Source organism: Pteronotus mesoamericanus, unplaced genomic scaffold (genome assembly GCF_021234165.1).
Source record: "Pteronotus mesoamericanus isolate MK-2021 breed Mesoamerican mustached bat unplaced genomic scaffold, CSHL_Meso_final contig_263, whole genome shotgun sequence".
Lineage (NCBI taxonomy): Eukaryota > Metazoa > Chordata > Mammalia > Chiroptera > Mormoopidae > Pteronotus > Pteronotus mesoamericanus.
In genome coordinates this window covers 12,955,552-12,977,036 of record NW_026555112.1, presented here as the reverse complement: position 1 = coordinate 12,977,036, position 21,485 = coordinate 12,955,552, and the positions used below count along the sequence as shown (strand labels likewise).

The 21,485-nt window shown below is 43.7% G+C and overlaps 1 pseudogene; it reads left to right on the top strand.

Moving 5' to 3' along the window:
- LOC129071315 (GTPase HRas-like) overlaps positions 1 to 21,485 on the top strand; it is a 146,552-nt pseudogene that overhangs the window by 912 nt on the left and 124,155 nt on the right.

Below are 21,485 nucleotides of genomic sequence, written 5' to 3'. Positions count from 1 at the left end.
AAAGTCAAGGAACATATAGCAAGGACTCATGGACAAAACCAAAGGGGAAGAGCTGAGGGACGGAAGGAGGGAGGGGGCAAGGGAAAGAGGTGAGGGGGAGGCAGAGACAAATGTATTTAAAAAGTAAATAAATTAAAATAAAATAAAATAAAATAAAATCTTTTTAAAAAAAGAAATAGAAATCAAAACCAAGTGTATAATTATGAAAATACAATTTGTACTTTTTTTCTTAAGACATACTTAAGGGTGGTAATTTTTGTATATAATACTAAATTATCAACATTTGTTTTAGCATTACCTAATTTTCTTTCTTTACCATCCAAGCTGTTAGCTTTTATTTTGAATGCTTATTTTTAAAATGACAGCGGAAATTTTTTTTCCTCTAAGTGCCAGTATTCTCTGAGTTTTGGGTTTGTTTTTTTTTAACTAACAACACCCACCTGAGATTTATTTCTTAGGGTTTTTGGTGTATGCATTTGATTACTTCCTTACTTGAATCTGAGAAATGGAAGCATACTGCCTCACATTATTTGGATGTTCCTACATTATTTTCAAGTTGTAAACAAATTTAAATGTTTGTGTGGCAAAAAAAAAAAAAAAGTAGATTTATGTAGGAGAATGTGTTTGCAGATTTAGGGACTTTTAGCCACCAGATACTGAGTTTGAGTTTAGTTCATTTCATCGTTAAAAAGGACAAGCATTGAAAGTGAGTTAGGGTTATTCCTGAGTGAGTAAGAAGCCTATGAAAGTTGCAAAAGGTGTGTAGAAACTTGAAGGTGTATAGAAAGCCCCCCCCAAAAAAAGTTTGTGAAGGTTTTAGAGGCCATAGAAGGATGTGGATTTTTGGGGGTGGGGGGTGGGGGTGGGGGGCGGGGAGGAAAGAAACCTCAGTGATTGGGTGGAGTTATTCTTTGCTTGAGGTTTTGTTTTGTTTCTAGCTTTCTGATCTTTTGGGGACTTAGGGAACTTAACTGTTTTGTTTATACTGAGAATCCTCTGTCTCTGCTGTTTGGGGCTTCATGTCATTTGGACTTCATAAAGGTCATTTGCAGACTAGTTGATGTGAGAACATGTCTCTGCCATTTGGGGCTTTGTGCCATTTGGACCTAAGATATGTTGTATGGTGACAGTTAGAGCTGTCTGGGATGAGAGAGCATGTTTCTGCCATGATACTGGTTGGTGAGAGGTCATGTCTCTGCCAGGGGACCTGTGGATGCACTGCTAGGTGAGAGAATATCTCTACCGTTACGGTTTTGTGCCATTGGTGCTGGGTAGAATTCAGCTGGAGTGAGAATATCTCTGCCATTTGGTGCTTTATGCCATTTGGAACCTAGGTAAGGTCATCTGGTGCCATTTAGAGTCAGCTGGAGAAAGAGAATATCTCTACCATTGGGGCTTAATGCCATCTGAGACCTGAGAAAGGTTATGTGTGTGACCGGTTAGTGGGACCAGTTGGTGGCAGACAAGATTTTAAGGCTCGTTTAAGTCCCCTCTTATTTTTTATTTTCTTATTCTTGGAATTCTCTTTTTTGCTTTGGATTTTTTGTTTGGCTTCTGTTTTGAAAAGAAATTGAGGTTCGTAAGTGTTAAAACTTTACATTAGTTTAGGAAATAAAGTAGTGAAAGATATAAGGCATGGAAATGCAATTTTGGCGGATATTGGAAGGACAAGGATTTTTCTTTTTGCTTTGTATTTTTCTCCCTACCTGATCCCTCCAGAATTTGACATTCTTAACAAGTAAGTATATAAAATTTCGTTTTCATGAAACCAATTAGATTGGTTTCAGTTATGGTTTTAATAACCATTTGAATGTAATGTCATTCCTGAAGGAGGCATGCCTGAGCTCTGGTTGTTACCAGAAAGCCTTGAGGAACTAAAATTGATTTTGGAAGCTAACAAAAGCCCACTGGAGAAATGGTGTGGTACCTTGTTTGGTTGTGTGGTTCATGGCAGTCTTTCCCACGAAGGAATGATGGCTGCTTTCCTGAAAGATGGCAAGGAGGAACCTTAGGACATGATGGGAACCTCAGGGAACTGAGGAATATAGGTACTTCAGGCAAAGCTGTATGGCAGTTGTGGGATTTGGCTTCTATGCCTGAAGGACTGTCTAAGGGTCAATCTGAAGGTTCCTTGTGGAGGTTTCAGCGAAGTATACTTATAAAAGCCTGTATGTTTAGTGCTGCACTTGTTTCTTTGCAAATGATGAGGCAAAATTGAAAACTGGCAGTCTTTGAGGCCAGTGAGGGTGATCTTAGGGAGAGGAATCAATTTTAAGGAAAATCAAAATGCTCAATCATGATCATCAGACTCTAGTGCAGATAACTGTCTTCAAAGCTTGTTTTCACTTGAGAGCTGAACTGGTTTAACTTGATGATATAAAATTTTCACTGCTTAGTATCATTCCAGCAAAGGCAACTGAACGTCTTCTCAAAAGGTCTAGGCAACGCCTGAGAAGCCCACCTGCATTGCCCCCTCCTGGAACTCAAGTTTGCCTGAACTAAATGGTTGAGTTGGTGAAGTATGGGGTGTCCTATCAGCTTCCTTTGAAACTGTTTTCTTTCCTGCCTTAATAGTTTGGACAGAAAGAGTCCAGAAACATTAAAGAGTGGAATCTCAGGATTATTCCCCTTAGCCTAATTTAAGTTGCCTATAGTAGGCAGTACGGCTTTGGACAGGTGTGACACACCTTGCACATCTTCGTCCAAGGAAGCCATTTATTTTCTTAATGAGGGACATTGTAAAAGTAGTCCCTACCTTTCTATTTAATTGTTATAGTTTTGATTGTACCTTCTAAGCCTCTTGACAAATTGGTTACCTCTAGAACAAGCCAAACTCGTCCAGTAACGCCATCCTTTGGACATCACACACACCACTTTCCAGGGTAAACAAACTAACCTGGGCTTTGCAAGATCCTTCTCCCTCACATAAGGCTCCTCTCCACTCCAGACCTCCTTTGTTAGAGACCTCTGGACCACAGAATAGGTAGGATTATGCCTCTTGGTCAGCAGGAAGTAGTTACAGAAGAACAAGATCTTCATCATCTGTTCTTGTAAGATTACAAATGCCCAGAGTGTTAAAGGGGGGTATTGCAATGGGAACCACTGCCCCCCACAACGAAAACAGGGAGGTATGGTGAAGCACCGAAGAAGGGGCATGCATGTGTTGCCCCAGCAACTGGGATGATGAATGTACAGCACACACAAAAAAAGGTGGGCAACGCTGGTGCCAAAAACCAGGAAGATAACTGAATGGGAGGGACATATCCTCCCATCTGCTTCTGCAATGTGGGAGATTCTGGGGGGTGGGGGGAAGCCATTAAAAAGACAGCATGCAGAAACGCTGCTCTCTCAGATTCTCCCCTGCTTCTGGGCTGACATGGGCTTGGGTTCCTGGACCACAGACCTTGGGGACTGGGTGGGCTGGGAGCATTTCCCGGGGCCGCTCCCTGAGCATTCCAGGGTGGGCCTGGAGCACAGTGAGCTTCAGTAAGAAGAGAGGGGAGGAGGGTAGGGCAGTGGGCTCAGGAAGGCACAGGCCCAAAAATCCCATGCACCTTCCCAGCTGGTAAGCCATGGTGGCTGCCACCTACCTGTGGCCCATACCAGTGCTGGCAAGTCAGGTACAACCCAAGTGCAGCCAGGGAGGGTCAGGCCCTGCACCCCGCCCTTAGCACTTAGGGCCTGACCAGAAACACTGCAGGTACTACAAGCAAGGCTGGTAAGAATGGGGTGGCAGGATGTGAGAGATTAGGTTTGGCAGGTCCCAGGAGGCAGGTCCCAGGAGGAAGCATGGTGACAAGCCTCCCACTCCTCTCCTGTGCACAAAGCTGCGGGAAACCACTGTGGTGGCCACCCACCAGCTGCCTGCTCATTTCTCCAGTTGTGGGCATCAAGTAATCTGCCGTGTGTGTGTGTGTGTGTGTGTGTGTGTGTGTGTGTGTGTGTGTGTGTGTTCATATTCCATTCCACTGGACTGTAGAGTTATCCACTGGACTCTAGAGTTATTGCCTATGGGCAGCAGGCAGTGGGGCCCCTCCAGTTGTTCAGTTACACACTGATCTTTATTATTTCCTTCCTTCTTCTCACTCTGGACTTTGTTGTTCTTTTTCAATTTCCTTTAAGGGTGGGGTTAGATTGTTTACTTGAGCTTTTTCTTGTTTTTTGAGATAGGCCTGCAATGCTATAAATTTCCCTCTTAAGATTACTTTCCCAGTGTCCCACAGATTCTGGACTGTTTTGTACTCATTTCCACTTGTTTCAAGTTATCTTTTGACTTCTTCCTTGACGTTGTTGTTGATTCTTTCATTGTTTAAAAACATGTTATTTAGCTTCCATATCTTTGCATGTTCTTCAGCGTTCTTCTTGTGACTGATTTCTAGTTTCATAGCAAGGTGATCAGAGAAGATGCTTGATATGATTTCAATCTTCTTCAATTTATTGAGGCTTGTTTTGTGACCTAACATGTAGTCTAATCTAGAAAACATTCCACTTGAAAAGTATGCATATTCTGTTGGTTTGGGATGAAATGCTCTGAAGATATCAGTCAAATCCATTTGATCTAGTGTGTCACTAAAGCCACTGTCTCCTTGTTGATTTTTTTGTCTGGAAGATCCATTGAAGTCAATGAGTTGTTAAAATCCCTGACTATGACTGTATTTCTCTTGCTCTCTCCCTTACATCTATCAAGATATGCTTCACATATTTAGGTGCTCTTATGTTACATGTGTAAATGTTTACTAGGGTTACATACTCATGCTGGATTTTTCCCTTTATCATTATGTAGTGTCTTTTGCCTCTTACTATAGCCTTGGTTTTAAAGTCTATTTTGTCAGATGTAAGTAGTGCTACCCCAGGTTTTTTTTCCCTTTCCCTTTGCATGACAGCCTTTTCCATCCCTTTACTTTTAGTCTGTATATCTTTCAATCTGAGTGGGTCTCTAGGAGGCAGCATATATATGGGTCTCATTTTCTTATCCATTCAGCTACCCTATGTCTTTTGGTTGGAGCATTTAAGCCATCCACATTTAAGGTGATTATTGACAGATACATATTTAGTGGCACTTTATTGTTAGGCTATTTTCTTCTGGGTTTTTTTTTACATACTTTATTGATTATGCTATTACAGTTGTCCCATTTTTTCCCTACCCTTCATTGCCCTCCACCCTGCACTGCCCTTCCCCTCAGCATTCTCCCATCCTTTAGTTCATGTCCATGGGTTGTACATTTAAGTTCTTTGGCTTCTCCATTTCCTATACTATTTTTAACCTCCCCCTGTCTATTTTGTACCTACGATTTATGCTACTTATTCCCTCTACCTTTTCCCCCATTCTTCCCCCCTCCCCTCCCCTGTGATCTCCATTTCTGTGATTCTGTTCCTGTTCTAATTGTTTGCTTAGTTTGTTTTTGTTTTAGGTTCAGTTGTTGATAGTTGTGAGTTTGTCATCATTTTACTGTTCATAGTTTTTGATCTTTTTCTTAGGTAAGTCCCTTTAACATTTCATATAATAAGGACTTGGTGACGATGAACTCCTTTAACTTGACCTTATCTGGGAAGCACTTTCTCTGCCCTTCCATTCTAAATGATAGCTTTGCTAGATAGAGTAATCTTGGATGTAGGTCCTTGTCTTTCATGACTTTGAAAGAATACTTCCTGTCAGCCCCTTTTTGCCTGCAAGGTTTCTTTGGAGAAATCAGCTGGTAGTCTTATGGGAACTCCTTTTTAGATAACTGTCTCCTTTTCTCTTGCTGCTTTTAAGATTCCCTCCTTACCTTTAATCTTGGATAATGTAATTATGGTGCCCCTTGGTGTGTGCTCCCTTGGGTCCAACTTCTCTGGGACTCTTGTGAGCTTCTGGATGCCCTGGAGTCTATTTCCTTCACCAGACTGGGGAAATTCTCCTTCATTATTTTTTCAAATAAGTTTTCAATTTCTTGTTCTTCCTCTTCTCCTACTAGCACCCCGATAATTCAGTTGTTGGAAAGTTTAAAGTTGTCTCAGAGGTTCCTAAACCTCTCCTCATTTTTTCTTGAATTCTTGTTTCTTCATTCTGTTCTGGTTGAATGTTTATCCCTTCCTTCTGCTCCTAATCATTGATTTGAGTCCAGGTTTCCTTCCCTTTACTGTTGGTTCCTTGTATATTTTTCTTTATTTCACTTTGAGAAGCCTTCACTATTCCCTGCATTTTGGGACCATACTCAACCAATTCAGTGAGCATCCAGATTACCAGTGTTTTGAACTATGCATCTGATAGGTTGGTTATCTGTCCATCGCTTAGTTCTATTTTTGGAGCTTTGAGGTATTCTTTCATTTGGGCCATATTTCATTGTCTCAGCGCCACCTGTTACATTGGGAGGAGCAGAGCCTAAGGTACTCGCCAGGGCAGGGTAACCCATGTCGCTGCATTGTAATGCTGTGGGGAGGGGGGTCCGAGAGGGAACAATGCTGCTTGCTTGGCTCTTGGTAGGCTTTTGGTCACTTCCCCCTACCCACAAGCAAATTGGGTCCTTCTAGTTCTGATTCCTGGGTGGGTGGGTTTATGTATGTTCTAGCACCCTGTGGGTCTCTACAACGGACTCTCCTGTGAGGCTGGAAGTTTCTCCTGCCACTGCACACCTCCCCCCCCAACCAGAGGTTTTTACCTCCAGGGATTTTTGAGGCTTTCTTTTCCCACACTGGAACCCTGGATTGTGAGGCCTGTCTCACTCCCCAGCTGTTCCTCCTGGTTTATCTGCATGCAAATGTGGGACCACCTGGTCCTCCAGCTGCCATCTTGTCACAAGTCCTCTCCACCCTGGCTGCCCATCTCTGCCCCGGCTGCCCATCTCCACCCCTCCTACTGGGTTGGATGAATGTTTCTTCTTCAGCTCCTTGGTTGTCAAACTTCCATAGTTCAATTTTCTGGCAGTTCTGGTTATTCTTTATTTTTAAATTTGTTGTCACAAGTTGACACTTCTTTTGGTGTGCAAGGAGGCAAAGTGTTATCTACCTATACCTTCATCTAGGCCAGAGGTCCTCTGGGTTTTTTTTTTTTTTCTCTTTTTCTTTTTCTTCTTCTTCTTAAAGCAAGCCCTTTAACATTTGTTTCAGTATTGGTTTGGTGTTAACAAACTCCTTTAGCTTTTTCTTGTCTGGGAAGCTCCTTATTTTCCTCTTCAATTTTAAATGATAACCTCTCTTGATAAAGTAGCTTTTTGTTGTAAGGCCTTGCTTTTCATCACCTTGAACATTTCATGCCAATCCCTTCTGGCCTGAAATGTTCCTGTTGAGAAATCAGGTGGCAGTCTCATTGGTGTGCCCTTGGATGTAACTACCTGCTTTTGTCTTGCAGTTTTTAGGATTTTCTGCTTGTCTTGAAGGCTTGTCATTTTAATTATGATGTGTCTCAGTGTGGGCCTCTTTGGGTCCAACATATTTGAGACTCTCTGAGCTTCCCTGTCCATGTGTCTTTTTTCCTTCACCAGATTAGGGAAGTTTTCAGTCATCAATTCTTCAGATAGACTCTTGATCGCTTGCTCACTTTCTTCTCCTTTGGTATTCCCATGATGCAGATGTTGTTATGCTTTGTGCTGTCCAAAATTTTTCTTAAGCTCTCCTGATTTTTTAAAATTCTTTTTTCTTTTTGCTGCTCTGCCTGGGTGTTTTTTTCTACCTTGTCTTCCAAATCACTGATTCAATCCTCTGCTTCATCTAACGTACTGTCATATCTTCCTGTGTATTATTTCAGATATTGCATTCTTATTTCTGATTGTTCCTTTTTTTAAGGTTTCTATGTCTTTGTGTCATGCTGTTGAGTATTTTTATATCATTACTCTAAACTCTTTCTCTGATAAATTGCTTGCCTCCATTTCATCTAATTCTTCTTCTAGAAAATTCTCTTGTTCTTTCATTTGGGGTCTGTTTCTTTGTCTTCCCATTTTGGCTTTTGGCTGCTTCTTTGTATTTTCCTCCTTGATTGTTACACTGATCAATAATATGGCCTCAACCTGTAATCAGCAGCCTGGCTTAAGCACCACAGGGTAGGGCAAAGAAATTCCTCTGGGTGGACCTATTGCTTCCCTCCAGGCTGATGCCACTTGGAAAGGAGTGCTCTGCCTGAGAAAGATGGCCTTTATAATACTAAGAATAATTTAGCAGTGGGATCCTGTTGGCTGTTCCCTGAGTTCTCTCCCCAGAGTCATCAACCCCAGATTCTTCAAATGTCTCTAGTCCACTCTGCCCTCCCTATGCCAGAGCCCAGGGTAAGTGGCTGCAAATGAAATTTTATGTGTTGGTCTACTAAAAAGCTCTCTGCATCTCTCTAGCTATCTCTTCCTGGCATACAGAAACTCTACTGCTTTTCACAGCTGGATGTTATCTGGGTTCCTTTCTGGCTCTGGTGATATAGACTGGGGAGCCCAGCTTAGGGTTTAGACCCCATATTTCTCAGGGGGAACCCCCTGGCCACTGAAATACCCCTCTAGAACTTCAGCTGCTGCCTGTGGGAGCCCAGCAAGCCCTCTAGTGCCTCCTCCACACTCCCTATCAGTCTCTTATGGTGAAGTGGTTTCTTCTGTCTGTCTGGGTTATAAGGCTTTCTCTCCAGCTAGTATTCAGCTGATTATTCAGGATGATTTCTCTACAGTTTTAGTTATAATTCCAGATTGATCCTGGGAGGAGATTAGTGTAGCTTCTGCTTACTCCTCCACCATCTTGGACCGCCCCACCTATTTTTTTTTTTCCATTTGGAATAGTCTTGCAACATGTGTCCACTTTGAGAAATGATCTAACAGAAAAAAGTGATTCCTAGTTATGTGGGCTGCTATGAATTGTAGGTTGTTTCCATACTTCTGAATGGCCCAGGACCCAGTTTTTGAAGCATTTAGCCATCTTTTTTTTAACCAATGACATTTTTTTCCTTCTAGAAATTCCTTTTGTGTTCTTCCTTAACCCATCTCCCTTCCTTCTATCTCCACCTTAACTCTAGTTTTTTAACTTGAACCTGATACCTTTCCTGTCATCTAGTCCTATGCTTTTGAAAAAAAATGAACATTTGATATTTTAGGAAACAGCCCTCTGTGATTTCAGACTGATACTATACTGAGTTTAAGTCATCAGATGAGTCTGATCTGAGAGGGCCCCAGCACTTACGGATTTCCTGGAGTCAGGCATTTGGTGGTTTCTAGCAACTCAGTTATTGAGGCAGAAAATCAGAAACAGAAGGCAGCTCCAGAGTCCATTTTGTTAGGGCTCTGCAAAGCATCCTATCAGGAGCCATGAAAGCCCATCGAATCACTGAATCTGATACACCCAGAAGGTTTCTCTGCCATGTTTCCCTTACTACCATCTCCTTCCTAAGTATGTGGCCACCTCACCCATACCTTCCTCTCTCCAGGATATTGCTATGGCTTTCTTCTACTTCTTCCCCTCAGTCTATTCTATTTGCTACCTGCTACCAAAGCACTCTCCCCAAACCCAGCATTGCTCACCTCAGTACTCTGCTCAAAAGCTTTCCATGATTCCCCACTACATTTTGGCAAAACCTTAACCTGGCATTCAAAGCCTCCAAAATCTGTACCCACTCTATCCTTCCAAGCTCATCCTTCTCTATCCCACTTCATTTACTTTCAAAGTCCCCATGACTACTGAATTCCAGGCTTCCCTACCCCTGAAAGGCCACCATGGCCCTCTCTGACTGGGAAAATTCTGCAGATCCTTCAAACTGTCTCCCTACCTTGTGGCTTCCCTACTCCCTTTTCCCTCATGCATATCTGGTTACTCCCAGTTTAAAATGCCATTTTTTGAATCTCTCTCCTATATTTAACACATTCTGCCTTAGATTATGGTTACAGAATTGTTTGTTTTATCTCCACTATTAGAAAATGGGATCATGAGTTATGCACGGTGACTTCTGTCATGGTGCATGTCCGTACCTTCCCAGGGTAGTTGCTCAATAAATGTACGGCCCATTGACTAGAATACAGGGCAGTGTGAGTCATGAGTCAATCTCACATTCATATTTGACCAGGCTATTATCCAAAGTGGGAATTAAGAGTTCACCAAACTTTCTTGAAATTTGATCAGACAAATCTTTAAAGAACAGCTTTTCTTGAGAAAAATAAAAGGGAACAATTCAAGTCATCAGAAAAATAAATAAAAGCCATCTCATTTTTAGATTTTAGGCAGGGATCTGTCCATCTGTAAGAGTCTGGCACCACACCCTCCGGAACCACAAATTGTGAGGCTTATGGGCCAAGGGATTGCACAGAAAGAGAACACTCTCCATTTCCCAACTGTTTTTCTGATTCCTTCTACTAATCAGGAATCTCCACTAGAAAATGACACCAGGTGTGTGTCACTGAGTTTCTCCGGCTCTCAGGCCTACTGGTGCCTCCCAGACCCTTTGATCCTCTGCTCTCATTGTCTCCTGAAACCAATCCTTTCCATCTTATATTTTCCCTCCTAAATCACCTGATACCTCCAAGCAACCAGGTGTTTCTTTCAGAAGCCAGAAGCTGATAACCTGTGCTCCCTGATCTAACCCCCAGCACATGCTCTTTGCAGTGGAATGCTCAGGACAGAGATTCTTTCCACTAAGTGGTGGGGCCAACTCTCCCTTTCAAACTTGTTCATCAGTGAACCAAAGGGAATGCCAGAAATGTTTGGAGCTATTGAAGACCATTGGATTAAGTAATAATTTTACAAGACAATTATTTCAAGATAACCTCTCATTTAGAAGTACATGTTTTTTAGTTAAAAATAGATGAAATTAGTCCTGTTACTTTGTAGACATCACTTAATCATCTTCACAGCTTGATTGTAAATTCTTTGAGACAAAAACTATGTCCTGTGTATCTTTTGTGTCCCACACCACGTCTAGCCCCAAACTGAAAACATTATAAGCACATATGCCGGTTTACTTGTTTTTTCCACTGTTCCTTTGTTGAGAAATTTTCTTGGATTTTATACCTCACTGACCTCTTCCATTAATTAGAATAGCCAATTCATAATAGTTGCTCAGTATTTTATAAGTACTCACAGGAGCTCAGTGAAGAAGTACAGATGATTATCATTCTCTAGATATTTTGGAATCAAGAGAATCTGGGGTCAAAACCAAAGAGTTTGAGTGATTTCCCAAGTATCATCCAATAAATTAGGGAGAGAATCCCTCAGTTGCAGAAGGAAATTTCACTCAAACAGGAACATAGCTGCTATGTCATGTTAAATCCACTGAACACAGTCAGCTGATAAATACAGTTGAAGTTTCTAGAATGGAGAGTCCTCATTGCCTGAATCCATCATGACCTTAGTGGTATTCCCTATATTTAAGAAGAAACAGATAAAAAAAAAACTCATAAAAGTGGAGTATTTTAGGCCATTTTTCTTGCTTAAAGGGACAAGCCACAAACACTTCTTTCAGGATCAGTTCATGAAGGATATGTGTGTATGCTAAGGCACAGGGAAGTAGAGGCCTGAGATTGGGCTTGTCCTCATGATTTGCATTTGACATTCAACCAAGCACCAATTTGCCCATGTTTCCCAGAACACAGAGGGCCTTCCTCTAGCATAGGCAATGCCAATCTTGAAATACATCCAAGCTGGAGACACATATTGGCATGTCAGCAGAAAATGTCCTGTTTAGACATCTTAGACAATGGTGAAGATCTGCTGTAGGGCAATGTCCATTCCTAGGAACAGAGAGTGCATTTGCACATCAACACCAGGATTCCTCTAAAACTCTAAGATTCTGACCAAACTATATGCATATCCCTTGTCTGGAGAGCCACAGTGGGGCACCCCGAGAATCAAAGGTAATATAGTGCTTCCGTGACTTTAAATTCATGAGCTAATTCTAAGCATCTTTACAATCTGTGCTGCAATCTACTTGGATTACAAGCATTAACATTTAAAACCTTTTCAGAGGCTTTGTGCGTAGGCAATAAAGCTGAATGGGAGTGCAATAGGCAGACAAAAGTAAATTCAGTAAAATATATAACATGAGATTTTCCTCAATCTTGGAAGAAGCAAAGAATCAGAAAACCTTAGTTTATTATTTGTGTGACTTTAAGCAAATTACTTGACCTCCCTGAGTCTCAGTTTCTTCACTAGAAAAATAAGAACCTAATACCTACTTCACACGGGTATAAGGATTAAATGGGGTAATGTATGTATAAGTGCTTTAACAATGGCAAAGAATGATACAAATGCGCCTTCCTATTGTGTTATTCACAGTGCTCCTGGCTGACTGCATCTACTTAACCTGCTCTCCAAGATCTAGAATCAGATTTCAACCGTATGGAATCATCCTTGATGCAGCAGATGGGTTTACAAGTCTCTTGGTCTCCTCATGCAATTAACAACCAAGAAGTCTAAAGCTCGCATTGTTTACATGGAAGATGTTTCTTGCTCTTCTCTTGCCTGTTCCCACGCCAGACCATCTGAACTCACCACCTTTTTTGTTTGTTAACAGTACTGTTAACTTTGTGGGATCCTCGCACATAGACTCCATTCAACTATGTTATCCCACTCTCCATGGCTACTTCCCTAGGAGTTTACCTCTAGGATTTACGAAGACTTTTTTCATATTTGGTGCCTGAATTATATTTCACAACAACCTTCTGAAGTAAAATGTGCATTTTCATTCCCCCATTATAGGTAAAGAAAATGAGGCACAGAAGTTCAAAGGGCTCAACTGACTCTATGTCCAATGTTCTTTTTCCTGATGTCACACTGTCTTCCCTCAAAAGAAGTCACTTCCTAGAGCCAGAGGGTACTTCAAGAGAGATCTCCCTCTCACGGTGAGATAACAAAAACTCAGAAAAGTGACAGCACACTTACCAAGGCCATCCCTGTCATTGCCATCATTTCATCTCTCACACTCAGTGGCCTCCATATGAGCTGCTTCGATGTAAATAGCCTGTATTATGCAAGAAATTTGAGAGACTGTTTTTGATCTTAGGAAACTTACTAACAATCCAGGGAGATCAGGTTACGATATAAAAGACTGAGGACAATGAAAGGTAACCTAAGGGCAGGAGGCATTTTACCCAATTGTTATTGGAAAAACCTACTTTTTTTTCTCCACTTACCCTGGGAAGGTCTAACAATCGTGTGCTGAGGCCTTGGAGATTTCACAGTGCGGCCTGGAGTCCTGGCAATAAAGCTGCCTAAGGCAGGGCCATCCTGGAACCTCAGCATGGATGATTTTTTTCTTACTCCACCCTGAGTGTCAGAAGGCGTTTCATGAGACTTTCTACCGAGGGCACTCTTGGACTGGCAGAGGTGGACATACAATAGCCATATGCTGCCTAAGTGAAGTTGGCCATAACCAGAAGCCCTCTTCTGTCCTAGAATTCTGCCTGCAAAGGCAGAGAGCTGAGCTCACATGACTTTTTGCTCCTCGAACACTTTTACCAGGACAGAGAAGATGAAATCAAAGTAAAAGAGGGCTCCAGGCCCATAGTCCAATTTGAGACCAGGACCAAAGAATGGAAAGAGATGATGAGAAGAATCCAGCAGCCTTCTGAATCTGAGGCTTGCGAATTCCCAAATGATGACAGGTAGACAGGTGCTATGGGACTACTAGGCCAGTCAAATCCCAGGCTATGCCCTGTAGCATTTGGGAGTTAGAAAAAGCTGATCGTGAACCCCCTGCTCTACCACATGCCCACTGCATGACCATGGACTGGTTGTTTTAACTTCAGAGAGTTTCCATGTGGCCTGTCTCATAAGAGGACTGTGATTATTAGTTTCAATGTCTAAAGCACTCAGAAAAGCCGGCTAGCTATTCTCCTTTTTATCCTATTCCATGTATAGAGATAAGTATGATCCAAATAAAGCAAAGAATTCCAAAGGCAGTTCCTGGCCAGGAGAGTTTTCTGAAGTGAATCTTGTATGTGTGTGTATATGTATGTATAAAATAAAACAAATACATACATTTGTGTGTGTGTATAGTCTGTCCAGAAGGACATACAATATGAAAAAATAGAGACATTTATTGAAGGAGACAGAAAATACAGCAAACACTGTACACAGGACAGTGATGCCTCAGTCTCCTTCAAAGCAGGCACCTTGGGACCTCACACAGTTCTCCCAGTTGCCATCAGCTGCCCCATCGTATTTTCCTGAATCTCATCGACAGCCTGAAATCTCTTCCCTTTCAAAGGTGATTTTAGTTTTGTGGAAAGCCAAAAGTCACAGGGCATCAGCAGGGGGCTGAGTCACCTGTGTGATTTGATGTTTCACCAAAAAATCTCTATACAATATATGACGTATGAGCAGGTGCATTGCTGTGAGGAAGCTGCCAATTGCCAGTTGCCTGTAGCCACAGCCTTCTGAATCATACAAATAGTTTCCACAGAGGAATGTTCAGGCTTAACACAAAATGTGATGCACATCTGTTGCTCTATTCACTCAGTCATTTTTTAATGCGACAGTCACATGCTCAATCAATGGCATCTACTGCTCCCACTGACTAGTACAGTGAGGTCATCATTGTCCACACATGCGTGTTCTAGTCTATTCTCCTTGGCTGCCAGGTTACATCAATGTCGTGCAAATTGTTCTCATTATATTAACAATGGCTGGACTTTTCCCAGACTGACTTCGTGTGTGTGTGTGCGTGTGTGTGTGTGTGTGTGTAAATAAACAGTAGTACAGAGACAAGACTACATAGCAAACATCAAAAAGGTAAAAAAGCTGGAAGACAGGACTCTTAGCTCTTGCCCTTATTTCCACACTTCCTAGTCAGGCAATTCTGGGCTACTCACACAACCTCTGTCTTTCTCAGTTCCCTCACCTACTAAGTAAAAGTAATAGTACCTCCCTTGTCTATTGTGCAGAGATATTTTTGTGAAGAACAAACACCATTCTGTAGGAAAAGTGCTCTGGAAACATAAAGTGTAATTATAAGGGACAGTTATTATTTGAACCTAAATAAGAATCTGGAAACTGAAATATCCTGCTATACTAGGACCAATATAACACCATACTTTAATCTTCTGTTTTTCACTCCCTACTCTCCACCATTCTGACCCACTCTTCTCTCCCTACTGCTCAAGTCCCCAGGCTTGTATGGGCATAGTCAGCAGTGTAACTACATAAGCTGCAACCTTTGGGAAAAATGAGAAGACAACAAATACTAGTAAAGCATCTTGAAAATGTGTTAAAGGCACAAATGTGGTAATCATCTGTGGAAAGAAAATGTGATTTTCCTGGAAGTCACAGGACAGAGAAGCACTGTGGCCATCATGGGAGGAGAGAGGGACAGTCAGTCCATCTGCCCTCACTGAGCCCGGACCAGGTGACCTATCCCTTCTATATCTTCCAGGCTCCTTCCCTCAGGGCATGGCTGCCCCTGAGCATCTGCACACTGACAGCTATGAATGTTCTCTCAGTTGCCCTAGGAATTTGCTGAAGCTGGTATTGGATTCCTCAAACCAGCCCACCTTGTACTACAGGAATGTCAGGATTGTTCCAGCAAGCTAAAGGGGCACCCAGTGGCCACTCACTAGGCTATCCCTCTCCAGTGTTGCCCAGAGAGCAGCAAATTTCCATCTTGCACTAGATTATGACAGTCTTGGTTTCCAGGGCCAAGTTCCGAAGATTTCTGTGTCCTTTGCTCAGCCAAGTGTCTGTTATAGAGATTTACATGTGAGTGAAGTGCAGAGGGCAGAGTGTGAGTGGGAAAACTAGCACATTTGACCGTCCCCCAGCAGCCTCAGCACTTGTTACTCTGAGGCTATCATGGGCTTCTGTTTCTGGAATCTATCCTCTTGTAACACCGAAAGCACCTGATTAGGATTTGTAAAATACATCACTATTTCAATGTGCATCCCACTGTTTTTCTATAACCACTGACAATTAACTTGCAGAAATTCATGTTTATTGAAGATCTGCTATATGGTAAGCACTGTGGTGGGAGTCACCACCGTCCTAGAATCTCAGACCAAGTGAATCTCCTTCAACAGCTGTTTATTGAGCACTTATATTGGGATTGGCACAGTGTTGGATGCTGCGGAAGTAAAGATAATTGTCAATCCAACCCCTTATTGCACAAGGGAGGCTGCCAAGGCTCAAAGAAGATGGATGTGAATTGTCCAAGGTCACAGAGAGGGTGGCAGAGCCAGGTCTCCTGCCTCCCATTCCAGAGCTCATTGATGACATTGATGCTTTATCTAGGTTCTCTTGGGAGTATGCTCTTGGCTGCCCCAGAATGGGAAGAGCATCAGTCCATCAGTCAGGAGATCTGGGTTCAGGTCTTGGCTCCTCCAGTTACTCTGGGAAAGTCCCAGAAGCAAATACTATATGCCTAATAATATACCTTTGCCTCCATTTTCCTAGGCTCATATTACTCTTGTGGGTATTTTCCATGTAAACTGGTGGCATGAGGGAAATAGGTCACGCTTCTCAAGCTGAGGACAGAAACTACAGAACAACAAGGAAGAGGTTGGGAGAGGATGGAGAGAGATTTGAGGTAGACTCTGCATCCAAGGAGAAGTCTCCTAAAAATGCTCTTTTCTGACCAGAAAGCTAAGAAATACTTGGGAAAGCAGGTGAACTTTGAAAACATATCTGATGGGGTGTTGAGGGTCAAGGCATGCTGTGGAGTGGAACCTCAACTTAAGGAAGTATCTTGGGTTGGTACCACCTCCAAAGCAAACAATCACCAAAAACATTCCAGTGCTACATCCTGCTCTGAAGAATAGTCCTTCCTGGGGCTCTAGACAGAGAGCCCTTCCATAAAGCATAGGGAAGATATGGAGGTTGCTAGTTTTCCCTCCCCACCCCCAGAGAGAAAAGGGCACTGTGGATCTAATGGTGCTTTCAGCAAGATGAAGTCATGCAGCTTCCACCACGGCGGAGGTGAGGAAAGTGCACCTCTGTGAACTGGGCACGTCTCCACCTCCCTCCACTCTGTGCTCTTCCTGCCAATTAGCACATCCGTCCTTCCCCACAGGTGGGGAAGCGGCCCGTGACTGCTGTCTGGCCACTCCAACCGTGAAACCTCACCCAGGGGCACACGGCAGAGATGGGGGACCCCTCAGGAGAAGAACACAAGGGTCCGGAATCAACTGCCCTCCTTGCCCTTGCAAGAGGAAAGAGGGGAACACCAGGCTGGGATGGCAGAGAAATTCGAGGGCTAGCTTAAGGGAAACAGACTGCACTGCTTACGGCCTGCTGAGGCTGCCAGCAGCCCCAGATGGCACAGAACCTGCTGCTCTTGCTGAAAATTGATTTTAGAGGCAATGAGGGAAGGAGGGGAAGCAGAGGAAGGGGTACAGAGTGGGGTGGGTGGGAAGACTTGCCAAATGGAGGGAGGAATTTAGAAGCTTTGATAAAGACACTTAGTCAAAACACTTTGTAGTCAGAGAAAACCTCAGCAGAAAGGTGAAGGGGATTTTTTCTTGGGATTTCTGTCTGTGTTATATTCCATTTTCATCTCGCTACTTTTTCTCCATCCCCCCTCCATCCCCAATGAGCATTCTTTGAAGACCCTTTCTGGATGCTCACTCTGTCAGGGTGGATCAGGATGCAAAAGCCTGGCCTTGGAAAGCCCCTCAGGCAGTGATAACCTGCACCCTCCTTCAGGGGGAAGTGATGAACCTAAGTGATGAAGCTAAGGAAGCTCAGGCTTCAGTGTCCCTTGCTTGTTTCAGGCCCTTCATAGGCCCTGAATCTAACTTGGTAAAGTAATCCCCTCTTATCCAAGACCCCCAGCAGATGCCTGGCACCATGGACAGTACCAAACACTAAATAGACTGTGGTTTTTCCTATTTGTACATGCCTTTTCATGTAAAGAAAGCACTTGATGGCTTCTCTTGGACATATCCAAAGTACAGCATCACAGTGTTGCACTTTGGGGCCATTATTAAGTAAAATAAGTAAAACAACAAGCACTAAGATATCACAACAGTCGATCTGATAACCTGCTTGCTACTAAGGAACTAACGGACAGCAAGGGAACTCTGGACAAAGCGATGATTCACGTCTGCGTAGGACAGAGCAGGACGGCGCTAAATTCCATCACGCTGCTCAGAACAGTACACAATTTAAAACTTATGAGCTGTAGGATTTTTTATTTAATCTTTGGATGACTTGACTGAAACTACAGAAAGTGAGACCATGGATAAAAGGGGAATGCTATATTCAAAATTTTGTATTCTTCACCTTGAAGATGGTGGCAAAATACAGGTAGGTAAGCTTCAGGCCTCACCGCATTTATACTGCCCCGCACACCCCCTCACCCCAGTAATTTGTTCATTCCAAAAATACTAAATAGGCACCCCTGCTGGCTGAGCACTACCCCCAAGCACTGGGGACAGCATGTCTCCTACTAGATGTGATGCTCACTGATTGTAATACAAGTCCATGCACACAAAGGGGACAAAATGGAGTCAGAAGAGAGCTCACATCCTGCCAAAGCTTAGAAGGAAAAGTTTCAGGATGGAGATTATATTTGAGTTGTGACTTACACGATGGCAAAGATGGAGGGAAGGTGTGGTCTACAGGGTGGGTGAGGACAGGTCATTGCAGGCAAAGGGGAAAGACTTGAAAGCCTGGAACCAAGCAGAGGGAGCGGCACCTTTTGGCACAAGTGGGAGCTGTGGGGGGTAGAGGATGGCCAATCCATGTGGCCTTAGTGTGGCCATGCCAGAGGTTTGCACTCATGTCTGCAGTGAGGCTTCACTGGGCAGGATGAACACAATTGGGAAGTGGTCTGTAGGCTTCTTTGACTGGGAAGAAAACTGGAGGACAAGGATGAAGCTTTCTGACAAGCCAGATGAACTATAAATAAAGCAGTGGGAATGACAATAACTTGACTTCCATAAAGGAGGCAGGCAAGATTTTCTTTTCTTTTCTTTTCTTTTTTAAGGGTAGACCAAGTGAGGACAACAGACCTCTCACGGCAGGTACCCAGGAAAGGGCTTAGTGTGAAGAGGCAGTCAAAAGCACCCAGCCAGTCAGGGGACAGGCATCCCGAGTCTTTAGCCTGCTGGGGGCACATTTCCAGCTTCCAGTGACTCCACCAAACAGCCTAGGAGAAAGCTGGGAAAAATTCCCTGCTTCTCTATCACAGAGGAGGAAACTGAGGCTCAGAGAAAGGGCCCGCCCAGAGCCACCCAGAATGTTAGAGGTGGAGTCGGCAAGAGAAGACAGGCTCTCGCCCAGGCCTGCCCCCATGGTCGATGTCACCAGGAGTCACGGTGAGGCCCAGGTGACCCTCACAGCTGCGAGGGGCAGGGATGCCTGCATTCCGTAAAGACCTGGTAGGCCACGAGTGCCATGGCAGCAAGTCCACCCCACCTTGTTTCTGCATCTCTCCAAATATTTGGGGCTAGAAAGCCTGCTTCACTGATATGACTCTCCTTTCCTCTCACTTGAGTCATTTCTGGACAAAAGCTCATATCATTAAAAAAAAAAAAAAAAAAAAAATCCCCAGCCCTAGCCAAACCCTCAAAGAGGAGGAATGTGGCCTTTCCTGGCTGCAAAGTATTTTTCTTTCTTTGTTTTTTTAAAGAAATGATTAAGAGTTATAATAAAGCATCTGCCCAGCCTGGGAAGGGCCATCCTCCCCCAGAGGCATGCTGCTGCTTGCCCCTAATTTCTGGGTGCAGGAGGCAATTTCTTAATCTCTTCCGGGGTGTCAGCATCATCAATGACCCAAAGAGCTAACTCCCTCCTTTTGGGCTCAGCTGCATCTTGAAAGGGGAGGTAAGGATGACTCTGTGCATAAGTCTTTCTGCACAGAAGGTCCAGCAGGCATTGTCCTCAGAGGGGCCTGTGAGAAGATCTAAGTCCCTGAGCAGCTGAGACGTTCCCCAGGATCTGAGCAGAGAAGCAGTACCTATCACCCAGCCTACATTCATCCACACATGACAATTACGGAGAGCCCTGGGAACACTGTGAGGGCAGGGATTAGGGAGATACCCAGCCTGGCAGGGCCACTGGTTTAGGGAGTTCATCACCATGCTAGCCTGCCTCTCAGGCGCACCTTGGGAGAATCACACTGACTACAGCCCCGTAGAAGTGATACCAGTCACACAGAAGCCAACAGCCTGAGCGAGGGAGAAAAATGTCCCCCTCCACTCCTCCAATCCCCTGAGGAAGGCAGAACACAGGGGCACTGGTCTAAAGGGCCCCGAAGCTGGCCTGTGGTATCCCTAGCTTCTCTCCTCTCAATACTTTCTGCCTCGGTAAAATCTTGCTTACTGACCCATAGAGGCTCCATGCTCTCTCCTGACCCTGTCAAAACTAACCCCTGGAGTTCATATGTTTAAGCCACTCATACTAAGATACAATTTTTTAGGCTACCCCTCACAGGGCTACTTATACCAACAGGAAATAAAATCTAAGCTGCTGATCTCTATAGCAAATGCTCGAGAGCTGGGTGATGCCTTTGGGGAAATGGGAGTGAAAAAGATCTCTCCAAGACCATGACAGAGTGAAAAGAGAAAGAGCGAGAGGCAAGAGACTTGGGCTCTAGAAGGACTCTGGAGCTAACCTGGTGGCCAAACCTGAAGAGATCACTTACACTCTTTGGACCTCCATTTCTTCCCTTGAGAAATGGGTGTGATAGTCCCAACTTCCCACCATGGCTGTCAGGAAGAAAATAAGGTATATTTAAGTATATAGTGTTACCACCATGTCTGATGAGTCATAAGTATATAATAAATCTGTTTATCTATTACTTCATTCCTTTACTCAATTGCTCACAAAATTCCTTCATGAGGCATCTTCCTCATCCACCTATAGGCTGTCCCTGAATCTGAGCCCTAGCCATGTTTGTATCCACAAAGCTTCTGGAGTCAGTCCTTAGCACCTATATCTTTAGGATGCCAGAAACCACTTGTCAGTGATGTAATTTTCCAGAGGAATGGCTGGAAAAGGATGGGGGGCGCTGAAAAGGGGAAGCCTGTAGCAGGTTAATTTCATTTGTCTTGTCTTTGGGCAACTGAGAAGACTGTTTTTTGCTTCTCCCAAATAAGCTTCCTGCTAAGTGTCCTCTGCTCATGCTTCAGCCTTGGAGGAGAGAGAGAGTCCCAGAGAGCGAGGCAGTAGGCCCCCAGTGAACAGCCTGGGATTAAGAGATGAAGCTCTGCAAAGGCTGTGACAAAAGCAAAGGCTGGAGCAGCTGCAGGGAGTAAAGAGAGGGGATGGGGCTGGGTCAGACTTGAAATTAAGCTTTGCCACTTGATCAACTCTGGGTGGCCTTGGAGAAAATTTCTTCAGCCTTTTGGTTTTCTCATTTTAAACCATGAATGATAATATGCCTGAGGTGCCCAATGTGGTAACCTGTAGCTACTATGATTGTGGTTATTCTTAATATCATTAGAATGTTATAGGAGTCCATGAGACTACACAGGAACATTGTAGGTCACCTGCAAGGCTTCCTCAAATGGACAAGCAAGGCTCAGACACCTCCTCAATCTTTCCTTTAACTCTTGGCTGAAATTTCTCCTTACGATTCAACCTTCAGGTTCAGACTTTGATCTCCCTTGCAGTGCACA